The sequence below is a fragment of the Symphalangus syndactylus genome, chromosome 3 (genome assembly GCF_028878055.3).
Source record: "Symphalangus syndactylus isolate Jambi chromosome 3, NHGRI_mSymSyn1-v2.1_pri, whole genome shotgun sequence".
In the NCBI taxonomy this organism is placed as follows: domain Eukaryota; kingdom Metazoa; phylum Chordata; class Mammalia; order Primates; family Hylobatidae; genus Symphalangus; species Symphalangus syndactylus.
Genome location: NC_072425.2, coordinates 33,953,416 through 33,974,633, shown reverse-complemented (window position 1 = coordinate 33,974,633; position 21,218 = coordinate 33,953,416). Strand labels below are relative to the sequence as shown.

The 21,218-nt window shown below is 42.6% G+C and overlaps 1 protein-coding gene across 12 annotated transcripts in view; it reads right to left on the bottom strand.

Moving 5' to 3' along the window:
* Nucleotides 1–20,500, bottom strand: part of LPAR1 (lysophosphatidic acid receptor 1) — a 174,189-nt gene extending 153,689 nt beyond the window's left edge. For 2 of the 12 annotated variants that reach the window (XM_055271524.2, XM_063636129.1), the window contains exon 1: nucleotides 20,346–20,500. The gene's annotated coding sequence lies outside the window, so the exon portion shown is untranslated. The other 10 variants (XM_055271520.1, XM_055271523.1, XM_055271519.1 and 7 more) reach the window with 8 other exon arrangements.
* Between the last annotated feature and the right edge of the window lie 718 nt (nucleotides 20,501–21,218).

Here is a 21,218-nt window from a genome sequence, read left to right as displayed (position 1 = left end):
ACATCATACTCCGGGGACTGTTGTGGGGTGGGGGGAGGGGGAAGGGACAGCATTAGGAGATATACCTAATGCTAAATGACGAGTTAATGGGTGCAGGAAATCAACATGGCACATGGATACATATGTAACAAACCTGCACATTGTGCACATGTACCCTAAAACCTAAAGTATAATAAAAAAAAAAAAAAGATCAGTAGAAATAAAAACACACATTTGTTACTTCTAGGTAGAAGTAGACCATAAAATAGAACATAATAGAAATCGGCCATAAAATTAACATGACTAAATAACAAATATATTCATTAGGAAACTGCAAATACAAGTGGGTTTGTTTATTTAAATATTGCCATAATGTGATTTCAAAAATAATTTTTTTAATGTTTTTAAGAATGCACTAAGGACCAGGTATGGTGGCTCACACCTCTAATCCCAACACTTTGGGAAGATTGCTTGAGCCCAGGAGTTCGAGACCAGCCTGGTCAACATAGCAAGACCCCTTCTCTATTAAAAATAATAATAATAGAGATATATTTTAAAAGATAATAAAGAGTATTTCATATAAAAACAATTAGTTTTAAATAAGTTGAACAGTTTTAAATACTTTAAGATGTGTTCACTGAAACATTTTTAATCACTGAGTTATTCTGCCATTAAAACGGGATGAAGAAGGAAAAAGGAAGAGAGTTAGGCAGGTAAATGATAGTGTATATTTTCTGCTGAACAGCCACTGGACAGAGTTACTTTTATTCCCTACCCAAATTCATGGAATGTTGTATTAGCTTAGACTGTCATTAAAAAGTTCCTTGGGAGGCCGAGGCGGGCGGATCACAAGGACAGGAGATCGAGACCATCCTGGCTAACATGGTGAAACCCCGTCTCTACTAAAAAAAAAAAAAAATACAAAAAATTAGCCGGGCATGGTGGTGGGCCCCTGTAGTCCCAGCTACTCAGGAGGCTGAGGCAGGAGAATGGCGTGAACCTGGGAGGCGGAGCTTGCAGTGAGCCAAGATCGCGCCACAGCACACCAGCCTGGGCGACAGAGCGAGACTCCGTCTCAAAAAAAAAAAAAGTTCCATACATTAGGTGGCTTAAATAACAAAAATTTATTTTCTCATAATTCTAGAGGCTAGAAATATAATACAGGGTGCCAGCATGGTTGGTTTCTGGTGAGGGCTCTCCTTTTGGCTTGCAGACAGCTGTCTTTTCACTGTTTGCTCACACAGCCTTTCCTTGGTGAATGTGTATAGAGACAAAGATCTCTCTCTTCCTCTTCCCATAAGGCCACCAATCCTATCAGATTAGGACCCCACTTTTATAATCTCATTTAATCCTGATTATCTCCTAAAAGCCCTATCTCCAAATACAGCTACATGGGGGGTTAGGGCTCCAACATGAGTATTAGGGAGAAAATCCAGTCCACAGCAAATGTTAAGTATGTTTAATAATAAATCTCTTGTAGAAAGAATACATTTAGTCATGAGACCTCGGCTAATTCCTGCTCCTAGAGAAATAGTATTCAACAAGGTTCTTAATCCCTGAATCAGATGAGAATTTGTGATTTCGAAGCCCTCTACTTTAAGATGGCCAAACACTGAAGAGAAGCTGGGACTTTTTCCCAAGGTCGTGGTGAGTAAACCCCTGCTTGAGTGTTGAGATTCCCTTGAACAACCAGAGAAGTTCAACTGATGCTTCCAACTCTGAAAATAAATTTCTCCTGGGAGCTTTAGACTTTTGTCTATACCACTTCTCTCTTAGGGCTATCCAGAATGCCTTTTGTGGAATTCTAGGCCAGGCATCTACATGCTCTGTGCCTCTTCCTGGCTTTGCCTACCTTGAACCTACCCTAACCCCATGACCCCAACCCCTTCAGACCCAACCTGTTTCTAGTACTAGCATTGAGCATCTGTGCCTAGTACCTGCTTGGACCTACACATTGCCAAACATTGCCTGTGCCTGTGTGACCTGCCCCTGCCTTGTCTCAGATCAGGAGCCTGGAGTCCTGGCTGGTTTCCATATAATAATCAGCTTAAGAAGATATTCAACAACAAATAAAAAAACAACTGATGAATCAGCACCAAAACACACTAAGTAAAATCTCCAGAGTTACCTGGACTTCCTGAGTAAATATTTTACTACGAATGAGGAATTCAGTAGAGTTCAGACAAATAGAAAAAGCATGCATCTCATCTTTCTTCCCTCGATTTCTAAACAAAAAATAAGAACAAGTGTCATAACATATTCACATTACAATAAATGAACTTGAAAGACTGAATATATTGAATTACAAAAAATAATGTTGAAATGTATTTGAATCAAATGATTTAATATACTGGTAAGAAAAGGTGAGTTGGTGGGGGAAATGGAAGACGCTGGTCAAAGGGTACAAACTTCCAGTTATGAGTAAGTTCTGGGGATCTAACATACAGCATGGTGACAATACTTAATAGTACTCATTTCACAGTATATATGTATATCATCATCATAAGTAGACCTTAAATACAGTTTTACTTGTCATTATACATCAATAAAGCTAGGAGGAAAAAGAAAAGATAAGCTGAATTGCCAAGTACCTTTAATTCTCTTTCACATAAGCCCATTTCTTATAAAATATTCCTTAAACTTGGTATAGTCGTTAAAACTGAATTTATCTTCCATATGATTCCTTAGCCCTTTAAAAGACTTTTTAAAATAATATCACCCTCATCCAATGGGTTTTTATAAAATGTGGATTATATATAACTTAGATGCTGCATATTTCTCCAAAGCAAGCATCCAGCATATAAACATAAAATAATCATATTTTTCCATGTTTGCTGAAAGGATAAAAAAATTAATTTCAAGTGTTGTCAAACTACAAACTATGATATAAAGTCTTAAAGATTTAGGCCAGTCGCAGTGGCTCATGCCTGTAATCCCAACACTTTAGGAGGCCCAGGTGGGCAGATCACCTGAGGTCAGGAGTTCAAGACCAGCCTGGCCAACATCGTGAAACCCCATCTCTACTAAAAATACAAAAATTAGCTGAGTGTGGGGGCGGACACCTGTAATCCCAGCTACTCAAGAGGCTTAGGCAGGAGAATCGCTTGAACCACCCGGGAGGTGGAGGTTGCAGTGAGCAGAGATCCTGCCACTGCACTCCAGCCTGGGTGACAGAGCGAGATATCGTAACAAAAAAAAAAAAAAAAAAACAGTCTCAAGAGAATTCTAATCTTTGCCCATTCTTCCATGTTTTAATGAGAAGCATTAGTAGTGTTGCCCAATGTGAAGGAATTAGTGTCACCTGAGCCCGACCCCACAAAGACTCAGAAAGATGCAAATACCTGGAGTTCTCCCAAGTTTGGCCTGAGCTTGTTGGACTAGCTTAGTTAAATGGTGCGGTGCCAAGTCTTTAAACAGCCAGAGCAAAGTTGAAAATAGAAAGCATAAAGGCACTTAATATTAATAATAGGATTGAGAGAATGATTCTTGCAAACTGATTTCAAGTCCTCCATTTTAAGACAAGGTTCCCAGGGCCTCAAAGGTTGGGTATTGTCAAGGGTACCATGCGCAGCAGTGGAAGAACTGGCACTTGAATCATGGTCTCCCATCTCATGTGGTCTCCAACTTACTTTATGGACTTCCAATTTAAAATCTTTCTTTTAAACTCTTCAGTTTTAAAAGAGGGTGGGGGGAATGAACACTAAAATCCTACCGAGGTAAAAAAACAAAAATCCTAGCGCAGCAATAATTCCTACCATTATATTCAAATCAACAAGAAGCAATGAAATACTCACCCAACCATCTGATCTTCACTTACCAAAACTTAACTTCAGTGTTATAATTTCTTACAAATTATGCATAGTTACTAAATTGGTAATTATACTATATAAAACTATTTTTTAATCCAACCAAATCTACTTCTCCTACATATCAAACACAACTTTGTACAGCTCCTCATACAGAGCAAGCCTTCAAAAAACCCTGCTGTTACCAGGCGCGGTGGCTCAAGTCTGTAATCTCAGCACTTTGGGAGGCCAAGGCGGGTGGATTACGAGGTCAGGAGATCGAGACCGTCCTGGCTAACACAGTGAAACCCTGTCTCTACTAAAAATGCAAAACAAAAGTAGCCGGGCATGGTGGCGGGCACCTGTATTCCCAGCTACTCGGGAGGCTGAGGCAGGAGAACGGCGTGAACCCAGCAAGCAGAGCTTGCAGTGAGCCAAGATTGTGCCACTGCACTCCAGGCTGGGTGACACAGCAAGACTCCGTCTCAAAAAAAAAAAAAAAAAAAAAAAAAAAAACCCCTGCTATTTAGCAATACACTATATTGCTCTAATACAAAACTACTTCAACAAACACTAACACCCATCTCCCCAAAAAAATCCTTGACATTCCTATTTGACTTTTGTCAAGTAAGAAAAAAAAAAAGCCACAAACAGGAAGGCCTACTAAGTATTACAAAAAATGCCAACTCATCAAACAAAGCAGATTGCCTTCCACCTGTCTTTCCCTTCCAGTTTTCTATTTTGCTTCTGTTACTATCTCTTCCATGACTCTCCAATCCCACGCACACACCCCGCTCAGTCCTTCACAGAGTTAACACGTTCTCATCTGCAGACCTAACCAAATGTCAGTTCCCCAGGGAAATCCTGAATCACCCCCAAAGTCAGATGAGGTTCCCCATTTAATCGCTTTTGCTCTTTCCCCCACAGAATTTATCATGCATAGTATTTATACATTTGGGTGATTTTTTTTGGTTCAGATGCTCCATCCCACTAGACTCTATGCTTCATGCCACCAGTGATAACGACTGCTTTACTCATCACTCTATTCCCAGCTACTAGCAAAATAACCAATAATGTATCTAACAAATGGATTTTGAAAAATGAATGAACCTGATTTTAGACAGCACAGCAACAGACTAGATCAGTGTTTTTCAAACTGCATGCAGTTCATGACCAGATCAGTGTTTTCAAAATTTATGAGTTGTAACCAGTACTTTTTAAAATGAAAATGAACAAATTATAGGAAAAAATAGAAAAGAAAATGTCAGAGTTTACTATGTGTAGTAAACTATACAAAACTAATGTCTCATTCATATATATGTACAAACATGTCTAACTATGGGTCATGACTAAAAAGTTTGAAAGCCACTGAACTAAATGTCCCAATAAAACTCATCACAATTTCCAGTTAAAATGCTCAAGAAGGTGCACACAAAGACAAAAATTGGCAACAGCACTAAAAATATACGAGGAAAAAGCAGCCAAAGTCAAGGCATTATTTCCACTAACTATACAGTACAAAAAATGGGTAAGAAGCATGTTCTTGGACCATATGCACAATGCATACCACACCTTTTGAACTTCAACAAGATAGATTCTCTAACAAATGTAGAAAAAAATCCTGAGTTGAACTCAGGAAATGCAGAAGATGCAACTGGCCAGATAAATCTGAAGGGCGTAATATTAGACTGAACTGTACAAAACTACCATTTTATAGGTCAAGAGCAGTCAAATACCAGCAATCTCATATGATCCAACTTACCAATGAAGATAATGAAAATGGCAGCTAATACATTCAGTGTGCTGGGCATCATATATATATATATATATATATACACACACACACACATACATATTTATATATACACATATTTATATATACATATTTTTATATATTTATATTTATATATATATGTGCATGTGTGTGTGCGTATATATACACACACACACACTAAGTTCTGGGATACATGTACAGAACATGCAGGTTTGTTACACAGGTATAGATGTGCCATGGTGGTTTGCTGCACCCATAAACTCGTCATCTACATTAGGTATTTCTCCTAATGTTATCCCTCCCCTTGTCCCCCACCCCCCAAGAGGCCCCCGTGTGTGATGTTCCCATCCCTGTGCCCATAGGTTCTTATTGTTCAACTCTCACTTTTGAGTGAGAACATGCAGTGTTAGGTTTTCTGTTCTTGTGTTACTTTGCTGAGAATGATGGTTTCCAGCTTCATCCAAGTCCCCACAAAGGGCATGAACTCATCCGTTTTTATGGCTGCATAGTATTCCATGGTGTATATGTGCCGCATTTTCTTTATCCAGTCTATCATTGATGGACATTTGGGTTGGTTCCAAGTCTTTGCTATTGTAAATAGTGCTGCAATAAACATACATGTGCATGTGTCTTTATAGTAGAATGATTTATAATCCTTTGGGTATATACCCAGTAATGGGATGGCTGGGTCAAATGGTATTTCTGGTTCTAGATCCTTGAAGAATCACCACACTGTCTTCCACAATGGTTGAACTAATTTACACTCCCACCAACAGTATAAAAGCATTCCTATTTCTCCACATCCTTTCCAGCATCTGTTGATTCCTGACTTTTTAATGATTGCCATTCTAACCGGTGTGAGATGGTAGCTGATTGTGGTTTGATTTGTATTTCTTTAATGACCAGTAATGATGAGCTTTTTTTCATAAGTCTGTTGGCTGCATAAATGTCTTCTTTTGAAAAGTGTCTGTTCATATCCTTCACCCACGTTTTGATGGAGTTCTTTTTTTCTTGTAAATTTGTTTAAGTTCCGTGTAGATAGTGGATATTAGCCCTTTGTCAGATGAATAGATTGCAAACATTTTCTCCCACTCTGTAGGTTGCCTGTTCACTCTGATGATAGCTTCTTTTGCTGTGCAGAAGCTCTTTAGTTTAATTAGATCCCACTTGTCAATTTTGGCTTCGGTTGCAATTGCTTTTGGTGTTTTAGTCATGAAATCTTTGCCCATGCCTATGTCCTGAATGGTATTGCTTGGGTTTTCTTTTAGGGTTTTTATGGTTTTAGTTCTTACATTTAAATCTTTAATCCATCTTCAGTTAATTTTTGTATAAGGTGTAAGGAAGGGGTCCAGTTTCACTTTTCTACATATGGCTAGCCAGTTTTCCCAACACCATTTATTAAATAGGAAATCCTTTCCCCATTGCTTGTTTTTGTCAGGTTTGTCAAAGATCAAATGGTTGTAGATGTGTGGTATTATTTCTGAGGCCTCTGTTCTGTTCCACTGGTCTTTATACCTGTTTTGGTACCAGTAATAGCCTTGTAGTATAGTTTGAAGTCAGGTAGTGTGATGCCTCCAGCTTTGTTCTTTTTGCTTAGGATTACCTTTGCTATATGGGCTCTTTTTTAGTTCCATATGAAATTTGAAGTAGTTTTTTCTAATTCTGTGAAGAAAGTCAACGGTAGCTTGATGGGAATAGCATTGAATCTATAAATTACTTTGGGCAGTAGGGCCATTTTCACGATATTGATTCTTCCAACCCATGAGCATGGAATGTTTTTCCATTTGTTTGTGTCCTCTCTTGTTTCCTTGAGCACTGGTTTGTAGTTCTCCTTGAAGAGGTCCTTCACATCCCTTGTAAGTTGTATTCCTAAGTATTTTATTCTCTTTGTAGCAATTGTGAATGGGAGTTCATTTATGATTTGGCTCTCTGTTCGTCTATTGTGTATAGGAATGCTTGTGATTTTTGCACATTGATTTTGTATCCTGAGGCTTTGCTGAAGTTGCTTATCAGCTTAAGGAGATTTTGGGCTGAGACGACAGGGTTTTCTAACTATACAATCATGTCATCTGCAAACAAAGACAATTTGACTTCCTCTCTTCCTGTATGAATATTCTTTTTTTTCTCTTGCCTGATTGCCCTGGCCAGAACTCCCAATACTCTGTTGAATAGGAGTGGTGAAAGAGAGCATCCTTGTTTTGTGCCAGTTTTCAAATGGAATGCTTCCAGCTTTTGCCCATTCAGTATGATATTGGCTGTGGGTTTGTCATAAATAGCTCTTATTATCTTGAGATATGTTCCATCAGTACCACCTAGTTTATTGAGTGTTTTTAGCATGAAAGGGTGTTGAATTTTATTGAAGGTCTTTTCTGCAACTATTGAGATAATCATGTGGTTTTTGTCATTGGTTCTGTTTATGAGATGGATTACATTTATTGATTTGTATATGTTGAACCAGCTTTGCATCCCAGGGATGAAGCCGACTTGATTGTGGTGGATAAGCTTTTTAATGTGCTGCTGGATTCAGTTTGCCAGTATTTTATTGAGGATTTTCGCATCAATGTTCATCAGGGATATTGGCCTGAAATTTTCTTTTTTTGTTGTGTCTCTGCCAGGTTTTAGTATCAGGATGATGCTGGCCTCATAAAATGAGCTAGGGAGGAGTCCCTCTTTTTCTATTGTTTGGAATAGTTTCAGAAGGAATGGTACCAGCTCCTCTTTGTACCTTTGGTGGAATGCAGTTGTGAAGCTGTCTGGTCTTGGGCTTTTTTTGGTTGGTAGGCTATTAATTACTGCCTCAATTTCAGAACGCTCCACCCCAAATCAACAGGCCAGGTGCAGCGTTCATACCTGCAATCCCAACAGTTTGGGAAGCCAAGATGAGAGTTCGAGACTAGCCTGGGTAGTAAAGCAAGACCCTGTCTCTACCCAATAAATAAATAAATAAATAAATAAATAACCAAACATGGTGGCATGTGCTCATAGTCCCAGCTACTCAGGAAGCTGAAGCAGGAAGATGGTTTGAGCCCAGGAGTTTGAGGCCACAGTGAGCTATGATTGAGCAACTGAACTCCAGCCTGGGTGACAGAGCAAGACATGGTCTTTAAGAAATAAAACAAGAAAAATATTTTGGGGAAACAGCAGAAAATAAAAACAGAATTTTTTTTTAAGTCTTGTCCTCATCTAAGAAGTCAGAAGAAAAGTGCAATGGAGAAGAAAATATCAGGCAAGCTGGGTAGACAGGAAAGGTCACACAATTTTAAATGTAGTGATAGAAGGCCTCAGTATGGAGTTGACCTTTGAGTTAAGACATGAAAATAATGAGAGCAGGCATGTGGATACCTAGGAAAGAACGTCCTAGGCAGAAGGACAAAGACCAGGAAACCACAGTCCACTGTGTGGATAAGCTCAAAAATGGAGATCATTTAGAGTAAGGATAGAATTCTGGGAACATCAACACTGAAATATGGGCAGAGAAGCACAAGTCCTCAAAAAAAAAAAAAACAAAACAAAAAGAAGCAAGCGGAGAAAGGGAATGACTAGACATAATTAGGTATGTTTAATTAGTCTCACACACATTAAATAGTGTGACTAATATGTAGTCATTAGAAATTAAAAATGAAAGATTTTAATGGCCTGTGTACATATTTATGATACAAAGGAGAATACTGTTAAATACTCCGTAAAAGCAAACATTTTTAAAACTGAAAGAAATTATCCCAAAATGGAATAAGAATTTTTTTTTTTTTTTTTTTTGAGGCAGAGTCTTGCTCTGTCACCCAGGCTGGAGCGCAGTGGCACAAACTCAGCTCACTGCAACCTTTGCCTCCTGGGTTCAAGAGAGCACATCCAGCTAATTTTTGTATTTTTAGTAGAGACAGGGTTTTATCATGTTGGCCAGGCTGGTCTTGAACTCTTGACCTCAAGTGATCTGCCCACCTTGGCCTCCCAAAGTGGTGGGATTTCTAGCATGAGCCACCATGCCTAGCAAGAAAGTCAATCTTAAGTGATGGAACTACACATGAATCCCTGTACATTCCAAATGTTTTAAAATGAGCATATACTGTTTTTTCCTATCAAATTGAAATGAGTATAATTTAAAAGAATCATAATGGCTTAGAAAAAAGAAAATTAAGAATAAACTTCTCTTTTTTCTATCTTGCATGCAAGAAGGCATGCCAATAAAATTATCTAAAGTGAAAATAAATTCTTAATTAGAAAAAGACTTTTTTTTTTTTTTTACCAAGTAAAGGACAAACTTGTACTGCATCCTACTTTTTAGTAGGCAACTAAAGCTTAAAATTATTTGATCAGACTTTTAAAACCTCTATGACAAACCTTTACGAGTTTCTCAAAGCATGGTCTTTAGGCTACTGAAATTTCCAAAGTTCTTCTGGAAGGTTTATCTTTTATATGACAGCAATATGACACTCACTGCCACTAGCCCTACAGTAAATTAAAACTATATCTGCAACTTCCACCAGACCTCAAATCACCACGTAATTATTGTAAGGATTTTTTTCCAGATAACAATAGCTGGAATGGGCTGTTTCAGGGATTTGTTGTTCACCTCAATGGGATATTGTTGAAATTTGCACCATTTCCTTCCTATCTCCCCAGGACCACCTATCAAGAGAAGCCATAGTAAACGCTCAACAAATGCTTGATAACCCATAAAACTACTTTAATCTGCTAAAGAAAAATAACCTAAAGAATTGAAATAAGTCTTGTCCTTGTTAAAATATATCAATCTTTTCACTCTAAAAGTACCTTCCAGCTTATCACACATATTTTACTGGCATTTACTTCTACATTTAGCAATTATGCCTGAATACTGCCAACTGACTCGTCAGCTAAACTTCAAACTCAAATTGCCAGCTACCAGCTGAAAATCTCTGCCTGCGTGGTTTTAGACATGTCTAAAACTAACAAGCCTCACTGCAACAATCATCATACTCTCATGTCCTGTCTGGTAATGGCATCAACATGCCCTTTTTTGTCCGCAGTAGTCTCCAGTACCCTTCTACCTCCACAACCTTTGAGATTGGTCCCACCACTTCCTGCCACAAACCGCCAATTCCAGGCACTCCTCCCCAAGCCTGTCACTCACTGGGTCTTCCTCATTACTCTTCTGCATGGAATGAGCTCCACAGACCATCGAGGCTGCCATCCTGCTGCAAGTCACTTCCCTCCTCTAAGGCTGACTTACCCTTTCCATCCTCAGATATGCAGACAGCTCTTTGTTTGAACCTTGGTTTACCGTATTCATCACTACCTACCTGATCTTAATCATTTGAGTCCATATCACTCCATGTTCATGAGCTACTCAAGAGCGGGGACCATATTTTCTTAATTTTTTTTTTTTAATTTTAGTGTCCTCAGGCCAGGCATGGTGGCTTGCACCTCTAAACTCAGCACTTTGAGAGGCCGAGGTGGGTGCTTCACTTGAGGCCAGGAGTTCAAGACCAGCCTGGCCAACATAGTGAAACCCCATCTCTACCAAAAAATACAAAAAAAATTAGCCAGGCATGGTGGCGCATGCCTGTGGTCCCAGCTATTTGGAAGCTGAGGCAAGAGAATTGCTTGAACCCAGGAGGCAGTGAGCCAAGATCGTGCCATTGCACTCCAGCCTGGGTGATAAAGTGAGACTCTGCCTCAAAAAAAAAAAAAAAAAAAAATTATGTCCTCAGCCAAACATAAGGATACACAAGTTCTCCAAGATATCAGTTGCATGAAACTAAGTTGACAGCGTCTCAAAGTGACCAGAGAACAGATTGTGCTGAATCTGGAAAAGTCAGTCATCTTGCCCTAGCCTTTGAACCTTTACTTCTCTGTGCCTAGTCAGAAAGTAAAGCAAGCAGTTCTCTGTGGAACTACAATAAATAGTGGGTACAGAATGAATGCCTCATTTACTTGACAATAATTCTTCTCCCCACAATCGTAGTCCAAGAAGGCAAAGCATCCCCTTAACAAAAAGCAATTCTGTTTCAGTTGTGTTATTCTCTTAGTAAGAACACACCATCCTTATCATCTGCTGATTACAGACTTCTAAGGCAGGGGTCCTCGTTGACTACTCCTACAATGAAACCTGCCTATAATGAATAACTCTACCTATCTTCTCTGCTCCAGAAGTGGTTGATAGGCCTTTCATCCAGGCCTTGTTTTCTACCTAACAAAAGGTTCACAGATGCCAAACACGTGTTCCAAAATGCCCCTCCTCCCGTTGTCTGAGACCCAGATGAAGCAGGATCCTTGTGGCAATAATATTCTCTGCAATGCTTTTTGTCGTCTTGGTTGTCACACAGCTGGAAATAGTTTTCTTGTTCCCGTTTATAATAGCCAGACATTCATTATCACTCTGACAAGAACTCTTGAGTGATGTCATGCTGCACCAGTTCGAGAAGGGCCCACGCAGCTTTTCCAGCTTCAAACTTCTCACTCTTGATGGCAGCCTCAAGTATAGCCTCTCTAAAGCAAAAGAAAATGGAGGCAGGCACAGACAGATACACACACAAACATACATATGAATATGTATAAACATATCCACACTCATCCCACACACACATAAATATTAATTTTTGTAGGTTTGTATAAGTAAAAGGACAACAATGGAAGGCTATGGAACAAACTGATATCAGATGGGTAAGGTTAAAGTGGCAGAGAGAGATTTTTACATTTACTTTAGACACATCTATAGTGTTTGAATCATTGCAAAAAAAATTTTGTAAATGAATGCAGCTACCTTCTTCTAGTTGGGATGCATTTTGTTGTGTTTGTATCCCTGAGTGACTTCAAGATCATAAGTGAAATACATTAGTGAAGCAAAGCACCATGACAGGGTGACTTCAAAATAAGTATTAGCCAGATGCGGTGGCTCACACCTGTCATCCCAACAGTTTGGGAGGCCAAGGTGAGAGGATCCCTTGAGCCCAGGAGTTTGAGAACAGCCTGGGTAATGTAGTGAGAGGCCATTTCTAAAAGAAAGAAAGAAAGAAAGAAAAGAAAAGAAAAGAAAAGAAAAGAAAAGAAAAGAAAAGAAAAGAAAAGAAAAGAAAAGAGAGAAAGAAAGAAAGAAGAAGAAAGAAAGAAAAAGAAAAAAATAGCCAGGCATAGTGGGACACACCTGCGGTCCCAGCTACTTGGAAGGCTGTAGTGGGAGAATAGCTTGAGCCCAGGAGATCAAAGCTGCAGTGAGCCAGGATTATGCCACTGCACTCCAAGACCCTATTTCAAATAAATAAAAAATAAGTCTGACTTTCCACAGGCACTAGATTTGAATTATTCTAGAAAGCAAACTATACACTGAGCAAAGAATCTCAAACACAAGTTGGGTTAAAAGTAAGAATAGGGAAAATGAGATGGAAGCAAGGCAGGGCTACAGATAAAACACAGCTATGTCTATCTCTAGACTTTAAAACAGATAAATCCTAGCGAAATATTTCAAGCATATAAAATGAAAAGATTACCAGGCTCTGTGGTCTCCTTCCCTAAGAGGGAAAGGCCAACTCACCTCAAGCATTGAGACTACCTTGGAGAAAAGGTTCCTAAAATGGAAGAATAACAAGATATATATGCCTGAGTTTGAAGGCATTCTGAAAGAACTTCTCTTACTAATGTCATATGATAGAAGGCAAGCTCCATGAGAGAAGGGGTCCGTCCACATCTTGTTTCCTGCAGTGCTATCTTCCCAGTACAGGGTGGTACAAATGCCTACTGAATATGGAAGAAAGAGTAATATAAAGGATTAAGGAACACACAGTAAATGAAAACTAGAATTACCAACCAGATATCAGTTCTTATTCTTATTTTCCAGATGTAAAAAGAGAGGCACTTTGACCTACCCAGGAGTAGCAAAACTGGAGATAGAAAGCCTCTTGATCCCTTTTTTACCTCTTCTAGGCTTAGTTTATCTCCCAGGGTCCTTCCAGATCCTAACCTTCCAGGAGCATTCCCTGACCTCCACCACCTCACCGCTGAAGGTCAAGTGCCCCGCTTGGTGCTCCTGCAAAGTTATCTTTCTCATAACACTTGTTTACACTGAATTGTAATTACCTGTTAATCGTGTGTAAGCTCCTCCTGGAGGGTGGGAATCCTGCCTTATTCACACTCACCCTAGTAACTAGCACAAAGCCTGGTATATAGCAGGCAGTCAGTTACATGCTCCTGAGATGGGGGGAAAAAGTTTCCTCTGCCCCTGAACCATTTCTCCCTCAAAGACCCAGGAATATTCTTCAATTAGAGCAGAATTTCAGAATCAGGGCAATTAAAAGTTGGTCAAAGAGAACCACCTAGACATAGGGGAAGAAAATTTAGTAGAACAGATCAATATAAAGTCTAATCTAGAGCATTGTTCAGATACATAAGGTAATGAATACAGGGAAACTTGCTATAAAAGGAATGGTTCACAGTAGCAATCTCAGCATAGCAAATCCTAAACTCTAAGAAACATAGCACACATAATGGCCATAATGAACAAAATTTCCTTCAACCAACAACTGGAAATCCCACCCATGGCCAGGTATTATTAGTCAAAGTTTTTTTCTTCTAGAGAAAAAGGCTGGTTTTGAAAACATTTTCCTTTATTTTCATAATACAACAAACACAGCTTGCCCTGCCTCATGCAAGCTTATTGCATGTTTGTTTTAGCACAGGACTAAAGTTAAGGGTTTGCCCTGTCATTATATCACTTTTTTTAAACAGTACCACAAAAATAAAATAAATTATAACCTAAATCCATGAATGTAGTAAAATAGTTCTCTTTCATTTCTGGAAAAAAATAATTACAATTTTACATGGACTTCGGGGTTAAAGTTTCTATAGCACTGATTAGATGACAGGGACATGCAAGTATTAAGACAATATTCTTTGGCCCAGCCCCACAAGTTGATAATACAACAACACTACTTTGAAATCATACTAACCTGCTAAAAAATGCCAAGGAGTTTGAATAAAATCATCACCACCACCATGCCACCCCTCCTCCTCTCCCACCAAAAATGTATCCTAAAATAAAGTATACTAACCTTGGGCTTCTCCAACTTAATTAACTTAATTTATTAAACATGCCAAATCTAAGTTCCCTTGCAGAAGATAAAGCAAACTGCTAGGAAGATCATTCATTAAATTGAATTCACAAGGTAACTGAAAGAAATTCTGCCAGTTTCTTTTTCTTTTCCTTTTTTTTTTAAGTTTTTTGAGATGGAGTCTCACTCTGTCCACCCAAGCTGGAGTGCAATGGCACAATCTTGGCTCACTGCAACCTCTCCCTCCTGGGTTCAAGTGATTGTCCTGCCTCAGCCTCCTGAGTAGCTGGGATTACAGGCGCCCAGCACCACGCCTGGCTAATTTTTTGTATTTTTAGTAGAGACACAGTTTCACCATGTTAGCCAGGCTGGTCTCAAACTCTTGATCTCAGGTGATCCACCCGCCTCGGGCTCCCAAAGTGCTGGGATTACAGGCATGAGCCAACGTGCCCAGGCTCTTCTTTTTCCTGTCTGTCTCCTGGGTACCCTGGCATCTCCAGATTCAACAGCAATTCAAAGACATCCAAGTCAGTTCCACCTCTGACATGCAACTGAAAACTGATGTATATCCTCCTGTGACACAAGAGGTACTGGGGAGCAAGTGTGAACCTACAAAGCTCCTGAATACCTCTCCCAAATGGATCCCACGGAGTGAAGATAATGAGTTAAATGCTTTAGCTCTAGGGATTTAAAATATATTGAAAGCAAGTTACTTCTACTGGAAGTTAAACTTAAAGAATTCTCATGGTTATGTCATCTCTCACTGCAATACCGAGGGTGCTACTCGGCTTCCCTCTCTCCTTTCATCTACTGCCTTGCCCTATCATTTACAGAGGCATTAATGCCGGTTTCAAACTAATAATAATTCTTTTTCTTCTGCACTGCAAATACCCAATCACTGTGGTTAAATACCATGTATAACATAAACAGGGTCAAGAATGCCAGCTGCCAGAAGAGTCATGTTTAAATTAGCATTAACCAGCAAGCCCTTCCCTAAACAAAAAAGAGAGGGAAAAAAAAAATGTTTTCTTGGACAGCTCTGTGCCTGCAGAATGACTTCAACCCCACATGTTCAAAAGGCTCCACAAGGTCCAGCTGTAACACAATACCATCATTAATTTTTACTAAATTAAATTTCTCAAAAGTATAAAGCACTATCAATTTGTGGGGAGTAGGGAGGAAGAAACCACTTATTAGTTTATTCTACAACCTTTATATAATTTGACTAAACTGGCAATAGTGTCTTAAAACGTAGCAGCCATAAGTTACATGGATTGTAGTGGAATAAAAGCCCAGTACTCCGTCCATCATCGCACCCCTCACTCTGCCCCAATATGTGTGACTCAGTGTCTTTCTGCATCTTGAGGTTATGTAATACTTCCTCATCGCCTCCCTATCCCCATGTAGCACAGCTCCTTAAAATAACATCAGAGGTCCCCCACAATTTGTCCCTTTGTAACTTTCCAGGCTTCATCACCCCACACTCTCACTTTGTCTTCATTCCCCCACCATTCATCTTTTAAAAGATATGTTATTCTTCAAGCCACATTTATAAAGTCGTCCCCTGAATCAAAACGTAATTCTCCATTCCCTGGCATGCCAAAGTTCTTGGACACTACAGCTACCACCCAGTACACAACACTGCATATACATATTCAGTATAAACCGTGAGGCTCACTGCATCTTTCCCCACTGCGTTGCAGTTCTTTCTGGAGCTTTCTTTTCACCATCCTTGCATCTACCACATGAAAGGAATTCAATAATTGTTTGCTGAAATAGAATTGCCTCCTTTTCTTTCAACTTTCTAAGACATTCATAATAGTTTTCCCTAAGATTTTTTTTTAAGAGACAGTCTCTCTGTCACCCAAGCTGTAGTGCAATGGCATAATCACAGCTCACTGCAGCCTTGAATCCTGAGCTGAAGCCATCCTCCCTCCTCCACCTCCCAAGTAGCTGAGACTACACGCACATGCCACCATACCCAGCTAATGTTTTTATTTTTTTGTAGAGACAGTCTCACTATGTTGCCCAGGTTGGTCTCAAACTCCTGGCTTCAAGCAATCCTCCTGCCTCAGCCTCCCAAAGTGTTGGGATTACAGGCATGAGGCAGTACACCTGGCCCGGGATATTTAAATAAGAGGATAACATGATATGTAAAAATAAGAAACCAAACAGTCGGCCGGGCGCGGTGGCTCACGCTTGTAATCCCAGCACTTTGGGAGGCCGAGGCGGGCGGATCATGAGGTCAGGAGATCGAGACCATGGTGAAACCCTGTCTCTACTAAAAATACAAAAAATTAGCCGGGCGTGGTGGCGGGCGCCTGTAGTCCCAGCTACTCGGAGAGGCTGAGGCAGGAGAATGGCGTGAACCCGGGAGGCGGAGCTTGCAGTGAGCTGAGATTGCGCCACTGCACTCCAGCCTGGGCGACAGAGCGAGACTCCGTCTCAAAAAAAAAAAAAAAGAAAAGAAAAAAAAGTAAAAAGAAAAAGAAAAAAGACAAACAGTAGTATGATGCTGACTTAAGGCCAGAGAAGACTATTGCACTTTAAACCAAGAGCTTATGTTTAAGTTTTTATTACATCACAGTTCAGCTTTTAAAATAAATAACGTTCCTCAAGGGTGTAGGCATACTGATAACCAAAACATCAAAGAAAAGGAAGACAGGCCACACATCAAGCACAGACATTAAAATCTTGACCTCAAACTAAATTCTAAAAGTTCTGTTATCTGCTGACCACTTGGAGCTTCCCAGTGAAAATGATACAGTGTATTCTGCCCAGATTGCAACTTTCCATACTAAGCACTTGAAATGATTCTTGGCCCTAAATATCACTTACTTCAGACTGAATGTCACTGTGTATCAAAAACACTGAGCAAGTGAGATTTTTATTCTTTGAATGTTCCAGGAGGTCACTAATGGAATAGATTCAGTAAAACCTTGCAGAGTCTACGGTATAATTTGAAACAAAAAAAAAATCAAATTACTTTTTGGAAAAGATTAAGTTTGAACAAAAATAGAAGTTCTGAAAGGGCCGCCACTTACATTCTTCCCTCTGTTATTTCTTTCCCATCACTCACAGGGAGACTGAAATCCATGCTGAGTGCCCACAGACCTGGACAGGAGCTGTTCCCCGGAGAGACAATGATGCAAATGGGTCAAGTGATGCCTAGTAGAAGTCAGACTGCAAGGATCACCTTGACCTCACCTTAGTGCATTAGCTAAGCAAACTCACAAGCTTTAAATAAAGGTAACAAGAGATTGGTCGGGGCGGGGGGGAGTATTATTGAGTCCCTTGAGGAAAAGAAAAAAAAAAAAAAAACACAGAGGAAATGAGCTCCCAGCTCAAGGATTTTTCTCCTCCAGGCATCCTCTGTTGCTGGTTTTCTTCCATCTTCCTGGCCCTCTGGACCTCTCACTCCCCCCTCCTACCTTTTCCTACTGCTCTAACATAAGATAACCTCCCACCGGCTTCTATCTATTTGGGAAGCTGGAAGAAACAGCAATAATCACCAACCCCTTCCATTTTCCGGATGGGGAGACGGAGACCAGGAGCTGAGTGAGCTGACCCGACTGGCTGAGGTCGCGCCGCTAGGGGACGTGGTGTGCCTTGCGGGCTCGGATGATGACAACCCAGCCTTCCCTCCTCGCTCCTCGCCTGTGCCTTCCTGCCTCAAGCTACCTCCTTCTCTTGCCACTTGGTGCTTTTATCCTCAAATTAGAGAAGTATCAAGAAAAAAATGCAACCTTAATATACTTACAATGCTGATTATTATTCATAATTTTGCATTTGGGGCAATTATACTCGCTCCTACTGGGATATGGAAATCAAGGGCAGAAACAACTAGGTGACATTCTACCTCCCTGTGTATTTTAATGATGTTTAGTTTGGTTCAAATAACCATACCTCTAACATGCACCCTTTTTCCTTGGGACTCACTCTTCTATCTGGCAAGGGAATAACTTCTTTAAAAACTTCGCATTTTCCAAGTGCACAGTCTCCCCTTAACCAGAACTGTAGACTCTGAATCACAGACCTCTAGCTTACCAGTTATGCTTAGCTGAGCAAACACACTTATGCAAATACGTGAAAAACAAACTGTTAGAGCCTGAAGGAATAGAGGATTTCGCTGTGATCATCATTTACGTTTTCAATATTTATGTTTACCAATATCTATCTAACCCATAAGAAACGACGCGTCCATAGTGAAACAAGCCAGCACCCACATTTATGAAACAATCCACCGATTTCAACAAAAATGAACAGAGGAGAGCAGAAGCGGAGAGCCACAACCTCAGGCCCCAGACAGCAGGCAGCAGCAAGTCCTGAAGGCCTTCACTCTTAACATTTCAAAGACCAAATGGCAGCAAAGAAAAACAAGAATAAACTTTAAATCCATTCACCACAAAGGAGTCCTGCGCAAGTCAAACGAGCCGTCGATTTCAAAACCATCAACTCAAAGCCAGGTCCCTCCCTTGCCTTATAACCTCCTGTTACTTGCTAAGCACGTTTGTTAGGCGGCTGGACAGAAACTTAGTTAAAAGTCCTCAGCCCGGTGATGGGGGACAACCGAGTCGTCAATGGGAAGCGAGAGGTGCGGGAGCCCCAGGGGCGCAGGGACCCCTCGGAGGTGCACGTCCAGCGGGACGAGGTTTTCGGAGAATTTCGAGGGCCCCTCGCAAGCCCTCCCGCGCACCCACCCCGACCCAGGTAACCGGAGGCCACCTACGTGTCACTTGGGCGGGCCCCGGGGCGCACTGACCTGGCGCGGCACAGGAGGGCCGGCGGTCCGGGTGGCTGCGGCAACTTCCCTCCCGGGGCTCGGTCCGCCGCTGGGTGCGGGAGGCCAGGGGAGCCTCGCCTCCTGCAGGCCGGCTCGCAAGAACGCACGGCCACCCACCCGCACCGCGGCCCAGCGCGCGCACCCACACTCTCACTGGCACTCGCACGCGCGCCCCCAACCACAAAGCCCATCCGCGGCGGGACAGTGTGAGCCCAGCGCGCGGTGTGGCGGCCGAGCCGTCGCCGCGGCCTCTGGCTTCGCGCCCAGGGGGCGCAGTCCCCACACGCCTCGCCGGCCCCTTTACCTGCGCTCGCCGCCGCCGCGCGTCCCGCTCCCGCCGCCCCCGGGCTAACTTCAGGCCGCGCGCCCAGTCCCAGCGGCCCCCGCCCCACCGCCAGCCGAGCCCGGCCCTCCGCCCGCCCCTCGGCAGTCGCCCAGAGCGGGGCCGCCCCCTGCGCCCACCCCGCCGGGGTCCCGTGCTCGGCCGGGCGGCGGGGAGGGCTCCGCGGCTCCGGGCCCTGGCCGCCCCAGATCCGGCCTGCGCTCCGCAGCGGGGCTGGAGACGGAGTCGCCACTCGGGGAGCGTCAGCCGCCGATCGGCCCGTACTGCCCGGCTTTGGCGCGCTGGCAGGAGGAGGGGGCGCAGAGGGAGGGCCAGAGGAGCAGCGCCGACGCCAGCCTCCTCTCTTCCTCCGCCTTCCTTCTTTTCTGCTTGCTCCACGTAGCACGAGTCAGCAACTCCCGAACCCCCAGAGTCCGCCCTCCCCGCTCCCAAGCTGGACCGCTTACCTGGTGTGGCGCCCCCAGCGCCCCTGACCTCTGCGCCCCCTCCTCCATTCATTGGCTCGACAGCCCACAGTGGTGGCAGGGCCGGGGCTGGAGGGTGGCTACCCATTCATTATCTCAGCAGCCTCCCCCGCCCCGCCCCCGAGCCGACACACCCGCGGCGGGAGACCCGTGGCCGCCAGCTCTGGTCCCACCCCCGCCCCTCCTGCGCTCACCCCAGCGCCCGACAGCTGGCAGGACTCCGGTGGACGCCCCGGCACGGGGCATTTTCACGTTGTCGCTCTCCTCTTCCCACTCGAAAAGCTCTGGCAAACATCGCGGGGCCCGCAAAACCCCCGAAATGTGGCCTCTCTTTCGTGGCTCACTTTCTAAACTTTCCAGAAGGCGCAAAGTTTCTCCCAGCGCCGCCCTGCACTGGAGGCTGCGAAGAACGCAGGGCGGCTTTGCTGCTAGGAAGGTGCATACGTTTCTAGTTCTGATTTTTCACTTCACTGGATCTGTAAACCAAAGCAAGTGTGTCTGCTCCCCTAGTTCTCCATATCCATGATTATAAATTTCTCTTCCGCTTTCCCAGTGTAGCTTCGCAAGTGTAAACTATCAATTTTAGTGAGAGTAATTAAGGGCGGGGACTGCACACCTGGAGGTGTGGGTGGGAGCGGCTTGGGACTAAGGCCTAGGGATCATTCTCAGGAGAGTGGCAGCCACAGGGATTCGCCCAGGTCTTGTAACAACACCCACTCGATGGGGTCTCCCTAGCCACGCCACCTCACCACACCCATCTCCCACTTCTGGCTTCCCAGGATTTCCGGAGTGATCAGAATTATCGGACTCTCGCTCCACAGCTAAGGCCACCGCATGTCAAAGGTAGCAGCGTGTGTGTAAAAGTTTCAGGAGCCCTCGCCTTGAAATGGCACAGAGGACACAGCACGCCAGCAGTAAGGCATGGGGACTCGGCAGGACTGATCTGATTGAGAGAAACGCAGGACAGCGAGGCAGGGCTATGTTGGTGGCCACCCGGTAACCGTGGGCTTTACAGAAGAGAAAGGTCACTGCAAACCGTAGTTGGATGGAAACTTTTCAAGCCTCAA